The following is a 17,514-nucleotide window of genomic DNA, read 5'->3' as shown; positions in this document are numbered from 1 at the left end:
AAAACAGACTCAACTTGGGGAAGTTAATTTATTGCCAATCAAATCAAAGTAGGATAGTTAGAAATAAGAACAAATCTTAAAACACCTTCCCCCCACCCCTCCCTTCTTCCCAGGCTCAACTTCATTCCTGACTTCTCTACCTCCTCCCCCTGAGTGGCGCAGGGGGACAGGCAATGGGGGTTGAGGTCAGTTCATCATGCATTGTCTCTGCTGCTCCTTCCTCCTCACACTCTTCCCCTGCTCCAGCGTGGGGTCCCACCCACAGGAGACAGTCCTCCACGAACTTCTCCAATGTGGGTCCTTTCCATGGGCTGCAGTTCTTCACGAACTGCTCCAGCATGCTCTGGCATAGGGTCCTCCACAGGCTGCAGGGTGGATATGTGCTCCACTGTGGACCTCCACAGGCTCCAGGGTGGATAGCTGCTCCACCATGGACAGGTGGACAACCTGTCCATAGATACAGGGGGACAACCTTCAGGTCTTCAGCACGGGCTGCAGGGGAATCTCTGCTCTGGCACCTGGAGCACCTCCTCCCCTTCCTTCTTCACTGACCTGGGTGTCGGCAGAGTTGTTTCTCTCACATATTCTCACTCCTCTCTCCCAGCTGCTGTTGTGCAGCAGTTTTATTTACCCTTCTTAAGAAGGGTAAATAAATGTTACCACAGAGGCACTATCACTGTCACTGATAGGCGCAGCCTTGGCCAGCAGCGGGTCCGTCTTGGAGCCGACTGGCGTTGGCTCTATTGGACATGGGGGCAGCTTCTGGCATCTTCTCACAGAATCCACCCCTGCAGGGCCCCTGCTACCAAAACCTTGCCATGCAAACATCTCATAACAAAGTTTGTTTCTCTCTTCTTATATTCCTGTAGTAAAGCTAGAAACATCTCCCTTTCTGGTCAGCTTATTCCACATGCAAAAGGATTTTTGTGTCATCAGAAGTTTCATTATCCAACAGCATGTAACAGAAATAACAGTTCCTAAGTTAACACCTCCTTTTCAATTTCCAATTTCATAGCCTGAAATCCCCCTTTTCCCTCCAAGTACTGTACGAGTTTTGCTTTCCCATTCTGAACTTGCCCCTACTCTCTCAAAGACTCCATGTTCTGTCTTCTGGTACGAAAACATTTTTGTGTGGCTATAGTAAGTTTTACCAGGAAGTGAAGATTTTTGGAGCATTTCGGGATTATTTCATAAGCTTCTTTCATCTGCATCTTCCATTTCTTGACAAAATCTTATTACTCCCCAAGTACAGAATGGGCATTTATAAGTAAACCAAAGGTGCTGTAAATGAGCCAAATAGAAAGCTTTCTCTTGTAAAAAAATGGGAAGGTGAGAATAAAATCTGGATAATTCCTCCTTACATTGTTTTGAGGAGTCTTATCATATATATGGAGATCTTCTGACCTCACGCAAGTCAAATTGCATTATAAACCACTAACATAGACCTCCTCTTGCACCATGTTGATACTGCAGTCAGATGTGTGACTGCCACACAGGCAGACATATTAATGTGCATACAGTGTGCAGGCCTTTAACCACGTCAGCTTTACTATTCATAGGAAAAGGGCATTAGTAATGCAGAGACCTGTAAATGTGTTCAAAGAAGATGCCACATGGAATTGTAGATGTAGAAAGTTCTCTAGGAGAGTTCTACCATCACAGAGCAACCCAAGAGAAGACACTTCACAAAGGCTGAAAACCAGCTTTACTATTCTAAGACTGCCCAAATTTGCTTGCTCAAACATGTAGATTCTTTATTGTTTCACCCTCCACATCTTCCACTATTAGGACTGCCTGCAATCAGTAGTCTGGCCTCTGCAGGATTCATATCCTCTACCCCGCCCCCCCCCTCCCTGTACAATGCTCTTCCTATGCAGTTAATTTGAAACTTGGCCTCACGGCCCCTGGCCTCTTGCTGGCCCCATGACTTACTGCTCTTTCTGGCCCCAAGGCTTATGGCCCCTCACAGCTTTCCTAATGCGAAATGAAATGCTGCAGCGGTCTCATCTGCTCTGTGCAGCAAAAAGTCAACCAGGCATTCACTAGTCCCAGTCTTTGGGAGTTAGAAAGGCCCTGTGCAGGGCACACATGGGAAGAAAGAAGGAAAAGACACAGATGGAAAAATTTGCAGTTAAATTGCACTGAAAAACTTAAATCAAATTTACAAGATATTACTTAAATGGTGAAGAGCAGAAAGAGTTAAGGTAAACAAGCTCAATTTATCTTATCTCAATGTGTAGTGACAAGAACAAGTTAGTGTGAAGCAATTCTTGGTGTGGATTTACTAACCTATAGTAACTACCCATGAGTGTACTTTTACCCAATGACAAGTATAAGGTAATTACAAGGGGGTTACCCCTTTCATTTTTTTAAAACAGAACAAATTTCTACTGCGCTTTTACCCTAACTTCTGGCAGAAATACACACACTTCCCTTGCACTTTAGAGATTTTTTCAATAAATACCAAAGCAGCTCTCTGTGGATCCTTTCAAATCTTTTCTTAATATGTTTTTTGTCTGTGAGAGCTGCAAATGCTTGATAGCAGATGGATAGATGCAGACCACTGATGGGCTTGAACCACTCCTTGTCAGGCTGGTCACTGTTGTGTCCCTGTTACTTCGTGCTTCTTCTGTCAGCCCATAAGCCCTCATGTTTCCTTTCTTATCATGAGACTGTCAATTCTCTGAACAGGAACCTTTTTCCAGTCATGGATAAGACCATTCCCCATCTACGGCAGGATTTACATTTTATGGCAGAGGTGAAAATGGAAGGGCAGCCTTTGTCCTAAAATAACACACACAAATTACCACAGACAAGCAGTAATCCTGAAGCCAGGATTTCATCCCATAGCTTCAACTCATCCAAAAGAACCATAGGTTGTTGTGCATGTGACAGGAATGTTGCTTATATGCTTTTGCAGATAAAAATGTCTCACAGCCTTGTTTTTTCACTTGTCTAATACAGTGATTTTTAACATGGCTATGTATCGCTGTGGGTTTGTGACAACTTTTAAAGGGTTTCGGGAGGATAACTAAAAAAAAAAAAGTTTGCTGTCCTTAGACTGAATTTTACTATATAGAAGTGAACATTGCAAAGTGGAGGCCTGCAACGTGGGAAAGAGTGACAATTGCTCTACCTGAACACATTTTTAATGTCAAAGAGTTAGAAAACATTAAACTCTTTCTTTCATCCTCAGATATTTATGTGTATTTACTACTACAAAACATGAATTTGGTAATTGTTCTGATTAGTTCTTAGCACTTTATTTGTTCAGGTATTTTTTCACTTGAAAAGCAGTGACCTGACCTACTGGACAGTCACATTTTCAGAAAGAAATTATTTTCTGCTTTTTTAGTCCCAAAATTCACAGCAAAAATTGCTTTTAAAATTCACTTGCAGTTCTGCCTATGTACCGCTTCTTTCTGTATGCTGATTCCCCCGTGGCTGGGGAGGGTGTGTCTGTACATCCCGATGCACAGGACAGTGGTGGCATCGGCACTCACTGCTGTGTGACTGTGCCTATGCTCTCCACTCCAGAGGAAGTGTCTGTGTGAGGAGAGCAGATGCTGCAGTGTCTTTCTGAAGTGAATGAATACAAATTTCAAGTCTTCATTTCTTGCAGTCACTACCGAATAGCATTCTGTGTGAGGCAGAAGAGGGAAGACTTGTTGGGGAGATGGTAGTAAAAACTTCTAAAGTTGTGTCTGGAAACCTGGGGAACCTCCCTCAGCAGCACTCTGAAGAGGAAGCACTTAGATGACAACAGGTAGGGAAGACTGTTTTGCAGAAGGGAAAGTCCCAATAAAGGCCAGAAAATCACCAATGGGCATGAAGAAACCTGTCACAGCTCTAATAATGGACAGGGAGTGGTAAGGTCACAGAGATAAGCATTTAAGACCGTTGTGGGCATGCAAGAGGGACAGAGAGGCTGTCTGACAACCTAGTTTTGTTTTTTACATCTTTTTTTTCTTCTCCATCTAATAGCAGCAAGCCCTCTCTCAGCAACATGGGACTAGAAGGACCCCCAGTCCATCCCTTTGTACTGAGGGAGGACTGAGCCTAGGCACAACTCTAGCAGATACTTGTCTAAACTTGCTCTTTTAACGTCTAGTGAAGAAGAACCCACAACATTGGCCTTGTAGTTGTAAAAAACCTTTCTTTGATGTCTAATCAAACTTCACATCAACGTAAGTCAGTTATTTTTTGTCCCTTGTCATTGTGTCCAGGAGCATGATTGATCACAGTCCCCTTACAGCCTAAGAGAACATTTGTATGTGCAGTGCTGTACCTTGTTTTTTCTTTTCTTCACTAACCACCCCATCCTTTCATGCTTACCTCAAGGATCATAATTCCAATCTTCTTTTCACCCTTTATTGTCCTCCTCTCAACACTGCAACTTGTCAGTATACTTTTAAATGCAGTACGCCAAACTGGAAAAAATATAAAAACTACAAACTGTAAAACTGATACTCTACCAGTGCAAGCAGACCAAAATAATTGCCATAGTCATCATTATTTCTGTTAATGTATCCTGGAAAATTGAAATGAGAGATTCTGACAGGATATAAGGAAAGTGTTTTTTAATGATGAAGACAGTCAAGCTTTGGGACAGGTTGACCAAACAGGCTGTGCAGACTCCATGCATGGAAGTTTTTACAGTGAGACTGCGTAAGGCCCAGAGCAACTTGGTCTAACCTCCTAGGTGACCTTGCTTTGAGCAGGAAGTTGGACTAGCGACCTCCTGAGGTCCAACCTGAATTACCTTATGGTCCTGTGAAAAGAATTGCTTCCCTGTCAGTAATGTACCATTGCTGACCCATATTCAGTTTGCAAGGTACTATAATACTTGGGTCTTTTTCTACGGACTGCTACCTGCCCTGTTAGTCCCTGTGTTATAGGTGTGCATTTGGTTTCTCCTTTCCAAATGCACTGCCTGTTCCTCTTACCTTTGCTCCCAAAGAGCTCCTCTCTGCCATTTCCTAAATTTGCACACATTTGCTTTTTCTGAGGTCCACTGATCATTCTGTTGCTACTACATGTTCTCCTTGCAAGAATCACTCACCAGTTTTTAAGAGCTTTCTCCCATACTGCAGAGCAACTGCTTTTGGCACCATGTTACTTGTGACATGCAAGCCACGTTACTTGCAAGCTTTTTGCTAAGTTGGCTTAGTGGGTCTGGAAGGGTCTGAAGCACAACAAAGGAGGGATCTTCAGCCTGGGATGCTCTGTGGAGTTTCCCAAGAAGCAGTAGTGTCTGCAGAGGTAGGTAGGGGCTGTGGTCTCAGTGATCCAGTCTTGAAGGTGACAACTTGAATTCCAGTCTCAAATTGATCTTCATGTTCCATTCTTTTCAAATTACACACATCCTTTGACGTTTCCAAATATCAGTCTGAGATTTTTACCCCGCAAAATCAAACATTCAAGAGGAAGAGCAAATGTAAATACAGAATGAAATGAAGCTGCTGGGTAAGTGACTCTGAACATGCCTTACCTTAAAATGCTATAATACCTGTAACTTTAATTCAGGTCTTCATTTTTTCAGGACAAACTCTTAAGGAAGCTTTGAATAGAACGCCCTCACCTGGGAAAAGGCAGATCTCAGGACCTGCTAAGGAGGATTTTTTGGCTTTCAGAGAGCAGCGATCTGCAAGAAACTGTTCTGCTTTGGAACATTTGTGATCAAGAACCCTACACCTCAATTTGTCTACAGACAAAGGAATTAAAGTTTTTTCCTTAAAACAAGGCTAATCTTTAGGGATATCTGTTCTTGTCATGGTTTAGCCCCAGTTGGCAACTAAGCCCCACACAGCCACTCACTCACTCCCCCCCGGTGGGATGGGGGAGAGAATCAGAAGAGTAAAAGTGAGAAAACTCGTGGGCTGAGATAAAGACAGTTTAATAGGGAAAGCAAAAGCCGCGCACAAGCAAAGCAAAACAAGGAATTCATTCACTCCTTCCCATGGGCGGGCAGGTGTTCAGCCATCTCCAGGAAAGCAGGGCTCCATCACACATAATGGTTACTTGGGAAGACAAACGCCATCACTCCAAACGTCCCCCCCTTCCTTCTTCTTCCCCAGTTTTATATACTGAGCATGACGTCATATGGTATGGAATAGCCCTTTGGTCAGTTTGGATCAACTATCCTGGCTGTGTCCCCTCCCAGCTTCTTGTGCACCTGGCAGAGCATGGGAAGCTGAAAAGTCCTTGACTAGTGCAGCAACAACTAAAACATCTCTGTATTATCAACACTGTTTTCATCCCAAATCCAAAACATAGCCCCATACCAGCCACTCTAAAGAAAATTAACTCTATCTCAGCTGAAACCAGGACAGTTCTGTAGTCAATATTCATGGCAAGCCAAAAAAAATCAACTTATTTCTTGATTACTAGGAGCAAGTAGAGATTTACCAGCTGTGTTCAGCATTCTACTTCTTCAGAGTGAATAATATTATGTAATTAAGTACTTGTGTACCTTCCCAGAGGCCTAGGAGCTATATTTGTTTTAATTCTTTATGTTATACTCTTTGTACAAATAACAGTTATATTATCCAGATAGAAAAGTAGTGGTTCTTCAGCAAGATTTTATTTTTGCTGAGAAATGTTATTTTTTGTGTATTTCTCAATTTGACTTTCATTCATACCATCAGTTACAAAATACGCAAAATACTTCAGTGAAAGATACTACCCAGGTAAATTCCAAACAGGTTCCAGAGCAAGAAGGAGATGCTGCTGAATTTCTTCTTAGTAGCTGGTATGGGGCTATATTTTGGATTTGTGCTGGAAACAGTGTTGATAATACAGGGATGTTTTCGTTATTGCTGAGCAGTGCTTACACAGAGTCAAGGCCTTTTCTGCTCCTCACCCCAACCCACCAGCGAGTAGGCTGGGGGTGCACAAGGAGTTGGGAGGGGACACAGCTGGGACAGCTGACCCCAGCTGGCCAAAGGGCTATTCCATACCATATGGCGTCATGCTCAGTGGGGAAGAAGAAGGAAGGGGAGGACGTTCGGAGTGATGGCGTTTGTCTTCCCAAGTAACCATTACGCATGATGGAGCCCTGCTTTCCTGGAGATGGCTGAACACCTGCCTGCCCATGGGAAGGAGTGAATGAATTCCTTGTTTTGCTTTGCTTGTGCGTGCAGCTTTTGCTTTCCCTATTAAACTGTCTTTATCTCAGCCCACGAGTTTTCTCACTTTTACTCTTCTGATTCTCTCCCCCATCCCACCGGGGGGCAGTGAGTGAGCAGCTGTGTGGGGCTCAGCTGCCTGCTGGGGTTGACCCACAACAGGGATACTGGGAAAAGCATGTGGGGGTTACTTAAGACCTATTGAAGGATATTTAGGGGAGGAACCAAGGGTGGGGAAAGCAAGGGATCAAGGTGGTTTGGGGAGGAACAAGTGTGGGAAATAGAGGGATAAGGGGATAAAAGGGGTGGTGACATGTAAACATGTTGCTGCTCAGCACGCTTGTCTGGCCATGCCCTGTACCTGGCCACCACAATCTGTCCTGTCTTCTCACTAAAATCCGTTTCTAAGCAATTTCCTGGGTGAGGGACTCTCTACTCTGCATGCACATGTGGGCATGGGTGTCTTGAGCGCCAGTAACTGGAGCAGGGACCACACGTCACAGGAGCCCATCCATCCATGGTGCCAGCGACTAGCATGAGTGCAGGTGTGCGAGCAAGTATGTGAGCACTAGCAAAGATCACACTGGACTAGGTGGTGTGGGAGCTGGGAGCGCGTGCATCTCTGAGTGAGCCCACAGAAGGAGCTGGCTACTGGAGAGATCAGGGGTCCAAGGCAGATGGTGGGGGCTGGGGTCAACTGAAAGACCCATTTGCATCTGTATGTGTGGGTGTCTGTGTGAGGCAACTGCAGACAAGAGGATCCAGGTGACACTGGGGCATCCATAGTGTGCTTATGTCTGTGAGTGGGGCTGCAGGCACTGGGGGCTTGGGGGGACAGGTGCTAGCAACTGTGGAAACTGAGGATCCAGGACCAGTTAGTGAGGGTCTCAATCAGTTACTGGAGCAATCTATATTTTGCTTATATGTATAGATATGTTTCCCACGAACTGGCCTTCATCCTGTTGAGCCCGAGAAGGGAACAGGATGAAGCCATTGGTGCAGCTTGCGTTTGTGTGAGTGGTGCATTTTCTGTTTGTGTTCATCAGTGTGGCCAGCTATGTGTATATGTATATGTATACATGTACTGCATGCACGTGTCTGTGTGTGTTTCTATTGGGACTACATACTCAGCCTCGCTCCTGGTTGGAACTGGGAGTATGGAGCTGCAATGGCTTCACTTCTGTTGGACTACCAGATGTGTCCTCTCCATTACAAGGTTTTGACACCATATGAATATTGTTTTCATCTCATTGCAACCAAAGAGTTTTTAATTTGTTTATAATAATAAAATCTTACCTTAGTCTCAAACTGCTTTGACGGGGAGAGTGTTTGGCTTCTCACTCCAATTCAGAAGAACAAGGATCTCAAATATGGAATTTTTAATGGGGAAAAATAATTCCTCATCACTTGTATCTCTGAGAGGCTCTGGCAATTCCAGAAAGGGTAAACAAATTACTAGAAATTTTGCACTTGTATATGCTTGTTAGGCTATACTTGAAATCAAAAAGAATCACCATAGATTGAACTGTGCAAACAACTCCATGGTACAGTTATGAAGCACTGCCATCTGCATATCTGATAATTTCAAAAGGCCTAGGATGACGTGAGGAGAATATCCTCATTTTACCTCAATCAGTTATTCTGCAAATGAAATGTTATTGTCCTAGTTCCACTGCAATTAAGACTTTGCTCATTAGCCCCAGTGAAAATTTCTCCTCTTACAACAGCCCTTGTGTACTATGATAAATGAGGAACAGACTGCTCTGATATTGTATTTCTGTTGAATGGGGACCCATACACAGTGGGGTGCCCAATATTCTCCTGCTGCTGCTGGAGCTGGAGGATCAGGCCATCATGAACACAAGCAGCAGTTTAGGAAAAGAAGTGTCTAACATCCTATCCGGATGGAATTGTAGGGCAGAATTTAGATAGGCAGAATTCAGCCGTCCAAACTCGTATCAGAGTGGACCAGTAAGAAAAAAACAGCCATTTTTTTCCCAGGGAAGCTCTAGAAACATCTAAAAAGCTTTTGTCAAGATTGTAAAAAGTTGAACTTTGCTTCTGCTTGTAGATTTTAGATTTTTCCAAGGACATTTTAAGTTTCTGGGGTACTGCCCAGATTTTAAAATGAACGCAGGTGTAAAACACAGTAGTTAAATATTTTAGTTTACCATTTAATTCTGCATCTAGAGCTCATCTGAAAGTCACAGTGGGCTGTCTAAAGAGACTGATTCAAGAAGATAATAATAGTTTTCTTAACTAAAATAAAGTGTGTTACAAAACAGATCTCTACCCCCTGATAATTGATAAGCTCTGCGATATGCTTAAATTTAACTTGGAAAGTTCAACGTTGACCAAAATTAATCCTCAAATTAAAAAAATGAAAGGTAAGTATTAATACAAAATATTACTCTTGCTTAAATCCATGTCCAAACATGATCTTTTAAAGTAAGTCAGTATTATTTTAATTGATATTTATGGATCAAACATAATCGTAAAGTTGTCCTTAACACTACAAACTGTGTGCAAACCGAGGCTTTCAAATACTCGTGAGTAAATCTGACATAATGCCTGCACATAGTGTTTGTTGATTTCGGTACTTCACTGATCATTCCTAACTTCAGTTGAGCTCCCAAGAAATTGCCAGAGTTTCCGGATACAGCAATGCCTGTAGTGTGATAACCTTACATGAAAGCAGGGGAATTTCCTGAGAAACAGCTCGCTGGTCCCTCTCTTCTAAGCAAGAAACATCAAATCCATCCAAGTTTCTTCACCTTTATGCTGGAGCTCACACTGTGCCCTCCAGCCAGAGGTCTCTTTCTCTCTCTCTCTCTCAGCTGACTCCTGCACAGACCATTGCTCTCCTCCTACTGCCCCTAAAGCAGTTTGGCTGGCGGAGAGGAAGGATCCTGGAATGTAAATCTGACCAGTTTGACAACTGAAATTGTTAACCAATGTCTTGAAAAGGTAACAGTGGTCCATTATGGCCCTCTGCACCAAACCCAAAATAAATACAGTGTGAATTGTGAACATCTTCCAGGATTATATAGGTCACTTCACACTGTATATGAGTAATGACGCAGGGAGGGAGAGAGAAAGTAAAAGTGCCACAGAAAAGAGGAAATTACTTTTTCACATTTCTCCTGCTGATTGCTCCTTCCCATCCTCAGCAGGTGCTGTGGGTACAGGCCTGTTCAGCTCATGTTTCTCACTTGGCAGCCTTGTGGCTTCACAGCCTGTGGGTCAGCCATCAAGCAGAAAGCACTGGTCCTCATTTATACCACCAGCTTTACCAGTGTACTTAGGCATGTATTACGTAGTACCTTCCTCTGGGACTGCCTTTCAATACTCAAGAGACAACAAGCCAGGTTGTTTGCCATTTGTCACCAAGACAATCCTTTTTTGCACTAGTCTGAAGAGCAATCACCTTCCACCCCACTCTGTTGCCTGGAGGCAGGAGGGAGCTCCAGGGAGAGGTCTTGCCTGTGGAAGTGCTCAGTTCCCTTAGATAAACTACCTTTGCTTAGTGCATACAAGAAGAAGGTAGCTTCAACCTTCATTCTGCTTTTCTCCCTGCCTCCCCCATCTCAGATCAAGCCAGCCATACATACCCTGCAATAGAATGCATGAAGCCAAGAGCATTCGGAGACCTTAACGGCCAGCAGCACTCATCACACCCCTCTGCTTGCTTGTCCTCTAGGAATCTCTAATGTCCTTCTCTCCATGCACCATCACTCACACTGAAAGGTCCCTAATTGGGTCCCTAATTGAGAAGAGACAGTCTCAGTGGTTGCTAATGAAAAATGATGGAAGAGGTTACCAGTAACAGGCAACACATGATAGCACTCATTAGCTCCCTGAATATCTTGATGTACGTTGATGTGACTAGTGTCCCCATTTCAGGTTTCTCTAAGCCTGACCTGGACACCCTGCCATCAGGATGCTTGGGCAGGAGAATGACAAATGCCACACAGAAAGACACACAGAGCAGACACAGTCAGAGGGACCATTTTGTCATCTGGGTGGTAGGGCACTTTCTGCTATTTAACAACTGCTCTGCAGTCAGGCAAGCCACTGCAGTTTCTCTCTTTTTTTTAACAAATATATTTATGTACTTAGTAACTATACATTTAGCCTCCTCAAGGAAGGGCAGTAATTTCTAGAAGGACTTTGGGCATAGCAACTGGATATGTTTCCTTTAAAATATTTTTGTTTCACCTAGAGTGAGACTGAGCTCCGTTCTCTTATCCTGTACCAACAGCTGTCTGAACTCCATGTTCAACACACTATGCATCTGTATATTGCAAAGTGTGGCAAATTATTTTCCAACACCAGTGGAATGTGAAGGGTGTTGTTTTATTAAGCAATCTATTCTTCATTCTGTAAGTCATGGCTTATTAGCAGAAGCAAGCGTAGCACATACGACTGACAGCAGTGAAAGCATTAGTTGAAATCGGATTGACCCTGGGTTTAGTTTTAACTGGATTTAACAAAGACGGATAGTTTGAGCTTGACTTGGGGGAAAAAAAAAAAAAAGGCATGACACTGATTGGAGTGTTAAAGAAAACTGCTTCCCCTGTTCCTGAAAGAAAACAAAAGCGAGTTTTGTTGAAAGTCCGTTGTTCGTCCTCAGTAACGTAATGTTTTGTGGGAGAGATGCGAGAGAACAGAATGCAGGTGAAAGTCTTCTGGGAAGGGTCAGGCTGAGATTCACAGAATCAGAAGAATGAGAAGCATGAAGAAGATGCAGTATTGAAGTATGGACTTGAAAGTTATAGGTGTAAGCTGAGATCCCAAATGAGCTAGTACCCACTTATCAGTAATGACTAATGTAAAAAAAGTTACATTGGGAATTATGCACTCTTCTCTCACCTGTTTTAGAAGAAGCTACAGACTTGGGGAAGAGTGGCTGGAAAGCTGCCCAGCAGAAAAGGACCTGGGAGTGTTGGTTGACAGCCACCTGAATATGAGCCAGCAGTGTGCCCAGGTGGCCAAGAAAGCCAATGGCATCCTGGCTTGTATCAAAAATAGTGTGGCCAGCAGGAGTAGGGAAGTGATCGTCCCCCTATACTCGGCACTGGTGAGGCCACACCTCGAATACTGTGTTCAGTTTGGGGCCCCTCACTACAAGAGAGACATTGAGGGGCTGGAGTGTGTCCAGAGAAGGGCAACAAAGCTGGTGAAGGGTCTGGAGCACAAGTCTGATGAGGAGCGGCTGAGGGAACTGGGGTTGTTTAGTCTGGAGAAAAGGAGGCTGAGGGGAGACCTCATCGCTCTCTACAACTACCTGAAAGGAGGCTGTAGTGAGGTGGGGGTCAGTCTCTTCTCGCAGGTAACAAGTGATAGGATGAGAGGAAATGGCCTCAAGTTGCGCCAGGGGAGGTTTAGACTGGATATTAGGAAATTTTACTTCACTGAAAGGGTTATCAAGCATTGGAACAGGCTGCTCAGGGAAGTGGTGGAGTCACCATCCCTGGAGGTATTTAAAAGACGTTTGGATGAGGTGCTTAGGGACATGGTGTAGTGGTGGTCTTGGTAGTGTTAGGTTTATGGTTGGACTTGATGATCTTAAAGGTCTTTTCCAACCTATACGATTCTGTGATTCTGTGAATAGCCCTTTGGCCAGTGTGGATCAGCTGTCCTGGCTGTGCCCCCTCCCAGCTGCTTGTGCACCTGGCAGAGCATGGGAAGCTGAAAAGTCCTTGACCAGTGTAAGCACTACTTAGCACAACCAAAACATCAGCGTGTTACCAGTACTCATACTAAAATCCAAAACACAGCACTATACCAGCTACTAGGAAGAAAATTAACTCTATCCCAGCTGAAACCAGGACACTATCTAGATGTTATGTACTTTCATGTCTGTTCCAGTGAGCTAATACTGGTGTTCCTTAAGAAAAAACTCCTATTGAGATACAAGATGGGCATGTTCATGCAGCAGTTTGAATAAATAGAGAAAACACATATTGTGGCTGTATTTATGGCAAGAAATACTTCGTTAACATCCTAAATCTGTTCCTAACAGGAAACATAGTTTCCAGCTTACCTTCAGCTAAGACCCCACACTACATTAAGTTATAATCTCTTGTTTCTTTTTAGGTAATTTTGTCATTTGATGTGATTAGTACTCTAAAGTTTCAGCTTAGATTGAGCTGTTGTAGCTGTAGTAGAAAGCTGCTAAGAGAAGACATGTGCCTCTGGATGTTGGGTGGTTCAGCAGTGCAATGCATTGACTATGGGACTGTGCTAGGTGGAGACATGAGCAGCACATATAAGGAAGCAATAAGGGAATGATAAGTATTCTGCTATACTGGGACAATCCTGGGAGATCTCTGTGGGGTGACATCAGCTGTTAATGTGATGGTTTGACCTTGGTTAGCCACAAGCTGACAATCAAGCAGCTCTATCACTCCCCTTCTTCAACTGGACAGGGGGAGAAAATAGAATGAAAGGCTCATGGGTGGAGATAAGGACAGGGAGATCACTCACCAACTATCATCACAGGCAAAACAGTCATCTTGGGGAAATTAATTTAATTTATTACCAATCAAATCAGAGTAGGATAATCAGAAGAACAAAACACCTTCCCAGGCTCAACTGCACCTTCTTCTCAGGTTCAACTTCACTCCCAGTTTCTCTACCTCCTCCCCCTGAGCGGCGCAGGGGGATGGGGAATGGGGGTTGTGGTCAGTCCGTAACATGTTGTCTCTGCTGCTCCTTCCTCCTCACACTCTTCCTCTGCTCCAGCGTGGGGTCCCACCCACAGGAGACAGTCGTCCACGAACTTCTCCAACATGGGTCCCACCCATGGGCTGCAGTTCTTCACAAACTGATCCAGCATGGGTCCTTTCCCACGGGATGCAGTCCTTCAGGAATGGACTGCTCTAGTGTGGGTTCCCTGGGGCCACAGGTCCTGACAGAAGACCTGCTTCAGCATGGGCTCCTCTGTCTCCACTGGTCCACAAGTCCTGCCAGGAGCCTGCTCCAGCGTGGGCTCCATGGGGTCACAGCCCCCTTTGGGCACATCCACTTTGCTTGGCCTGCGGTCCTCCACAGGCTGCAGGTGGGTATCTGCTCCACCGTGGACCTCCATGGGCTTCAGGGGAACAACCTGTGTCACCATGGTCTTCAGCACGGGCTGCAGGGGAATCTCTGCTCTGGCACCTGGAGCACCTCCTCCCCTTCCTTCTTCACTGACCTGGGTGTCGGCAGAGTTGTTTCTCTCACATATTCTCACTCCTCTCTCCCAGCTGCTGTTGTGCAGCAGTTTTATTTACCCTTCTTAAGAAGGGTAAATAAATGTTACCACAGAGGCACTATCACTGTCACTGATAGGCGCAGCCTTGGCCAGCAGCGGGTCCGTCTTGGAGCCGACTGGCGTTGGCTCTATTGGACATGGGGGCAGCTTCTGGCATCTTCTCACAGAATCCACCCCTGCAGGGCCCCTGCTACCAAAACCTTGCCACACAAACTCAATACACTTTGATCTTTCTTTTCTCTGTTACTTTGAGAAAAATCAGCTTTCAGATTAAGGCTTTAGAGAAAAATTTAAAAGTTAGTTTAGCTTGGATTGCAGGTTACTATTCCAAAGGGTTTCAGTTAGGCTTCTGAGGCATCCTGGCATGCTCCTGTGGCAAATACAGTGTCCCCTCAACTTTTACACTGACGAACTACCCTATGCATGTGTCACATTTTGTTCACTGTTAACATGGGGTACACTGGAAAAAAAACATGCGTGGGTGGTGTTCAATTATTGCTGAAGCATGGGACTACATTAGCCAAACTACTATTTGGTAGCAGTAGGGCATACATTAACCAAACTATCGGTTTGAATGACAGTAGTTTTAGGAAAAAAAGTGCATTCAGCCAACTTACTTAGAAAAGCAAAGCTATGTAAGGCATTTCCAGGAGATGGTGCAGTTCTCAAACCTTTTGCAGCTTCTCCGCGAACAGGCTCAGAGGACCGCCTGCCTTTCCCTGGTAAGTTCCAGGTTTGCATCATTTATAATTAAAATAACCACCAATTGGATTGGGTTCCTGAATTGCAAGAGTGCATGTTGAAGAGCCCACACTGCCGAACTCCCCTGAAGAGATGCCCTGTGCCACGAGCCCGCAGAGCTGCCTGCTTGGGGTGGAGGAGACCTCCTGCACCCATGTGGAGGGAATCACTTCTGAGTCTCCACCAGAAAAGGAGACTTAAGGGAATGAGCCTCAGGGGTTTTGTTCTTTGCTTTTCTTCTCCAGAATCAAACCCTCGTGCCTTATTCTAAACGTGAAATTTAAGCCCAGATCCTTAATGGGAGTGGGACACTTACTCTCATAGCACCAAGTCTATAACCACTCACCTCTGCAGATAAATCCTCAGTTCCTAGTTCAGTTCCCAAATAAATGCCTGTGGGAATTGATGGCTTCTGACTGGAAAGCACAACAGGCAGCATGTTGGGCAGGGAGCCGCTGAAAATAGCCTGAAAAGGTGATGCCATCCAAAAGAGTGCGTCTCAATACCTTGCCCACACTGAGCCTTCACCACCTATGCTCTGCTATGGGTCACTCCTGTGCCTCCAACACAGCTCCTGGGACCAGGATGCCCTTCCTTTCAATGCCAAATTGCTGCTGCTCAGATGGGTTACAGACTGCAGAAGACTCAGCTCCTATTCTCACTTTTGCCCGAGGATACTAAACTATACATCTTTCCAAAAAGTGTCCTAGACACCTACTACAGGCTGTTTTTCAGGAGAGAAGCTGGTTTTGTATTCCATTTTAAATCAAGCAACAGTTGTGACAAAGGCACATCAGGGAAATCAGATGGAAATTAGAGACTCGGTTATTAAAACTGCACAGGTAGGCTTTGGAGCATGGATGCCCCTTCCCAGAGAAGATTCCAAACCACCTGGCTGTAGTCCTGCCCCTACTCTCAGCCAACTTAGAAAAGCAACGGTATATAAGGCATTTCCAGGAGATGGTGCTATTCTCAAACCTTTTGCAGCTTCTCAGAGAACGGGCTCAGAGGACCGCTCTGAGCAGACCACTCTCCATCTTATTTACTTTTTGCCAGCAGCATGGCTTCATGGGGAGACCTAGGTAATTTTCCCCAACCTGTGCTTCAAGCCAAAGAACTTGTGGCTTGGTGGTTAGAACAAAGCTGCCAGGCACATGTGGAAAATGAGACCAAACCTCCCGCCTCAAGCCATGAAGAAGACAAAGGTGTTGCCTCACCCGTTGCTCCAGCAGGAAGAATCTGTATCTTACGTGGAAGCCAATGCCGCAGCTGACTCTTGGCACACGAGAGATGGTCCTTAAAAAGGCTAGGTGAGGAAACAGCAGGTTTGTGAATTCCAGCAGGCTTAGGCTTGAGGTGCAAGCTGATTCGTGCAGCAGCAGGAACCAAGAGCCTCTAGATGTGCCTGGGAGAAGTCCTTCAGGCATCAGAGGAACTTGGATGACAAAATCTCAGGTGCTGTCAGGCTCAGACAGCAGACAAGGGGGCAGCTAGACTTTGGATGGCACTGCCTAAACCTTCTGATCTCTCTGAGGCTTGGTCTTTCAGCTGTAAAAAGGAAAGTAATGTTTATCTCAGGATGTTGCAAGACATGCTTGAATAATGTACCGATCCTATCAAAGTCACTGGACTGCTCAAGTAAAGGAGGTGGCAGGATCAGAACCAAATTCTGGGTTTGGTGGGGAACAGAGCCCCAGGACTTTCTTTTGCCAGCAGTATTCAGGCTCTGAAGGATGGACTGTATGTAGTTTCACCTAAAGATGAAAAGTCACAAACATTAGTTTTGTTCAAAGAAAACTATAATTTTTAACTCCACAACTGTCAAACACCAATAGCTTTTTTACAAAAGTCACTGTTAGTCACTTCTCAGAAGTTTAACTCATGATTGCCTTTAAAACAAGTTAAATCATAATTTTTGGCCAAGGAGATTTCACCAGGCCCAAGTGTTAGAACAAACTTTTGCAGTATGCATATGTAGTTCATGGATGTTTAGTGCGTCATGGCTGAGCATTTTTGGAGGAGATAAACAAATGGATGGTCTGGTGTTCTCGTGGTCACTTCTTTGTTATATTCATTACATTTTTTTCTGCTGTTTGTTTTGTATGTGTAACAGAGATTCTTGGCTTCTGTTCCCCGGATTAAAAAAAAGCACTGAAGAGTTAAACATGTTTTAATTTAGGTGTGTTCTAATTCCTCTTCTTCAGTTTCTTGGTAGACAAGCCCTTCTCGACTGTTTTTGGCACTGGTTTAGAAAAGCCTCATTACTCTGGGAGAATATTTAAGCATACGCTTCATTTTTAAAATGTACTTGAGGCCCGTTGCAGTTGTGGTTAAACACTTCCCTGATGATTTCAGGTAAAGAGTTGGGGTCGTTAGCTGGTTTATATT

Source organism: Ciconia boyciana, chromosome 4, assembly GCF_034638445.1.
Source record: "Ciconia boyciana chromosome 4, ASM3463844v1, whole genome shotgun sequence".
Classification (NCBI taxonomy): domain Eukaryota; kingdom Metazoa; phylum Chordata; class Aves; order Ciconiiformes; family Ciconiidae; genus Ciconia; species Ciconia boyciana.
Note: the sequence above shows the minus strand (reverse complement) of the source record.